Source organism: Sinocyclocheilus rhinocerous, unplaced genomic scaffold (genome assembly GCF_001515625.1).
Source record: "Sinocyclocheilus rhinocerous isolate Xijiao unplaced genomic scaffold, SAMN03320098_v1.1 scaffold984, whole genome shotgun sequence".
Taxonomy (NCBI): Eukaryota; Metazoa; Chordata; class Actinopteri; order Cypriniformes; family Cyprinidae; genus Sinocyclocheilus; species Sinocyclocheilus rhinocerous.
This window is the reverse complement of record NW_015643603.1, coordinates 158,579-162,002: the sequence shown is the minus strand read 5'-3', so window position 1 is coordinate 162,002 and position 3,424 is coordinate 158,579. Positions and strand designations below refer to the sequence as shown.

The window sequence follows — 3,424 nt, the reverse complement described above, 5'->3', positions numbered from 1 at the left end:
TATATATATATTCACAGAAAATATTTTGGCTTTACAATTAATTGTATTATTAATTCAAATACAATAATAATTCATATACATTAATATAATTAATAATTTACTTATGATTTATTATGTTCACAAATAATTTCTGCCAAACCTCTACTCCAGCAGAAGCATCAAACACAGCAACCGCTCCATCCAACACTCGTAATGCTCTCTCAACCTCCAGAGTAAAATCAACACGACCTGAGAAAAGAAAGATAATTCATTATGATTGTATATAAATATATATATATATCTATCTATATATCTATCTATATATATATTTACATATAATTTTGAGAGAAATTAACTGTCTTTATTCTTTTATTCTATTTGTGAGCATGCAAAACTTCTTTTAAAAAACATTTTAAAAATATATATATATTGTACCCATCCCAAATTTGTGCACTATGTCTCTTGCCCTGCATTGAATACAACACTGTTTGGACACACATGTACCTGGTGTGTCTATGAGGTTAATCCTGCGATCCTTCCAGTCAAAGGTAACAGCAGCTGACTGGATGGTGATTCCTCTCTCTCCCTTCTCCTGAGCCATGTAATCAGTTACAGTGTCACCATCATCCACATCTAAACAAGACCAATCACACAGACACTTATATCATAGAAAACAAATATTAAAGGATGTGTATTAAACTGCTCAAACATGTTATTTCAGTATTATTTATGTACTATATTATTTATTAATATTTTGAATCGGATTTTATTTTATATTTTAAGTTTTCAATTGAATTCAAATTTTAGTAATTTAGTAATTTTCATTATATATATATATATATATTTTTTTTTTTCCAGATTTACAGTAGTTATTTTAGTACTTAATTTCAATTAGTTGCAAAGACAACATTTCTCATTTTCGTTTATGGTTTTTAAGTTTAAGTTTTTCATCTTATATTTACTTAATATTAGATTAATTTACTTTATAATATTATATTAGAATTTAATATAATAGTATTTAATACTTATATTATTAATATTATCATAATTTATTATTATTTCAGCGTTATTTAAATTAATGATAATGTATTCTTCATCTACTTATTTTCTAAATGTCACCTCACCTCCGAGAGCCCGTGTGTAGCCAGAGTAGTACAGCATTCTCTCTGTCGTGGTGGTCTTCCCTGCATCTATATGTGCCATGATGCCTATGTTGCGAATTCTGGCCAAGAACATAATATAAACATTAGGTGTTAATAGAACATTATTCTTATATGCTCAAGAGGAAATTGTAAAATGCACTCATGCTAAAAAACAAAAAATTGTTCATAACAAATACCATAGTTTCACTGATCTAACCACGGTAATGAGAAGTCACCCATGGTTTTCTTGCAATTAATTTCTTGAAAGTGTCTTACTACAAATATCACACCTAAACTGTGGCATGTAGCATGCAAAAACAATACTAGTTTTAAATGAGCTGTCATATCTTACTTTGAGATGTCAGGGTTGACCACCGCTCTCAGTGATTTCACCTCATCTGAAGAAGAAAAAAATTGTGAACAGTAAGACACTAATCTAAAACTACACAATATGTAGAACTTTGTAATTATCCACTACTGTCCTTTACCTCGATAAATGCTGTAATTTATATTCCCCATCACTCTGCATCTGCAGGTCTGTGAATATCTGCTCATCAGGTGTCTGATGCTCTGAAATGGAATGAATGATGCTATGCTGAGTGAGTTCTGTTCTATCACAGTTCTATCATACACAGCTAAACCATTTTACCATTAGTAACCTTAGCTAATACTGTAAAACACTAATACAAGTGTATGAGATGTCTTTAAAATAGTTTCAGAATCTCAAAACAGTGGTGGCTTTAAACAAGGCTTTACTATAGTAACCATGGCATTTTGGTGGAAAGTATTGTTATCACGGTAAATTAGTCAATGACAAATGCCTGTACATCTGATGCGTTTAAGATAGACAGTCAACAGCACAAACTTACCCCTCCTAGGATGGGGAACGTTACATTTAAATGCATTTTTGAGGCAGAACGTTGGATTAAAGAGTTAAAGCTTCAGCTGTACAGTACAACACATGACTGCTGTGCTTGATCAAAGTCACGTTGAGAGCAGACTAGACATTTAATTAATCGTAAAGCTTGGACGGAGGGGTCGAAAAGACATTTAAAGCAAACTCGTATCGTTTTCTTTTCCCACTGACAGCATGTTAAACACGGTTAAGTGGTAGTTGTCAAAAGCGTTTTTTTTTTTTTTTAATCATTCCAGCCACGATTTGGTGCATCTGGAAATAGGTCCGCTAGAAACATGAATGAACGGTTAGGTGTTCCGGGGCTAACTCACCGAATAAACATCATGAAGTTAGCGATTTGATAACAATAATAATAATAATAATAATAATAATAATAATAAATAACACATATTATTGCAGTCACTGCAGTACTGTTAGAAAGAAAGAAAGAAAGAAAGAACTTGTCATATGACAAATGGAGCCCCACTGATTGGCTGAGAAAGTAGAGGGATTTGTTACTGTGTGTGTGGGGGGGGGTTATCTTTATCTTTTCACCCCAGTAGGGGGAGACACAGTTCATCATGACGACACTCACACAGCACACACCTTAGCAACTAAGTACGAGTATAAAGGGTCACGGCAGCTCTCCTGTTAAGGCCTCCTCATGTGAAGACCGAAGAGTGTAAAGACCATCGACTCCACCGGGCAGGGACACCGGCAAGGGATATAAGTATCGCTTTTGATTCATCCTTTTTCCCGCTACTTGTTTCACTTCTGTTTCAGTTTTTATAACCAATTCTTACTGTGTGTTTCCAGATCCCTACTATCACTACCACTCGCAAACCACGTTTCACACACTATAGGCAGCGCAATCCTAACAACCAGCACACATTGCCTATGTCTGCTAATACACTACTTTCTTTTATATTGGTCTCTGGAATTGCCAGTCTGCTGTAAACAAAGCCGATTTCATTACTTCTATTATTAGTCATTCAAAGCTAAATCTCATGGCCCTGACAGAGACCTGGATCAAACCAGAGGACACTGCTACACCTGCAGCACTCTCCAATAATTTCTCATTTTCCCACTCCCCCCGTTTGACTGAAAGAGGTGGAGGTACTGGTCTGCTTATCTCTAATTATTGGAAACTTAATCCTTTACCATCTTTGGGTATCAACAGCTCCTTTGAATCTCATTCAGTTACTATTACCTACCCTCTTAAAATCCATTTTGTAGTTGTTTATCGACCCCCAGGATCACTAGGTAACTTCTTGGATGAATTAGATGTGCTGTTCTCAACCTTTCCTGAGGATGGTACTCCGCTAGTTATGCTTGGAGACTTCAACATCCACCTAGATAAACCTCAGGCTGCAGACTTCCACACTCTGCTTGCCTCTTTTGATCTCAA

General features: G+C 34.9%; 1 pseudogene; it reads right to left on the bottom strand.

Annotated features, from left to right (window-relative positions):
- The window catches only part of LOC107757499 (ribosome-releasing factor 2, mitochondrial-like), an 8,782-nt pseudogene extending 6,510 nt beyond the window's left edge, over positions 1–2,272 (bottom strand).
- Positions 2,273–3,424: the final 1,152 nt, after the last annotated feature.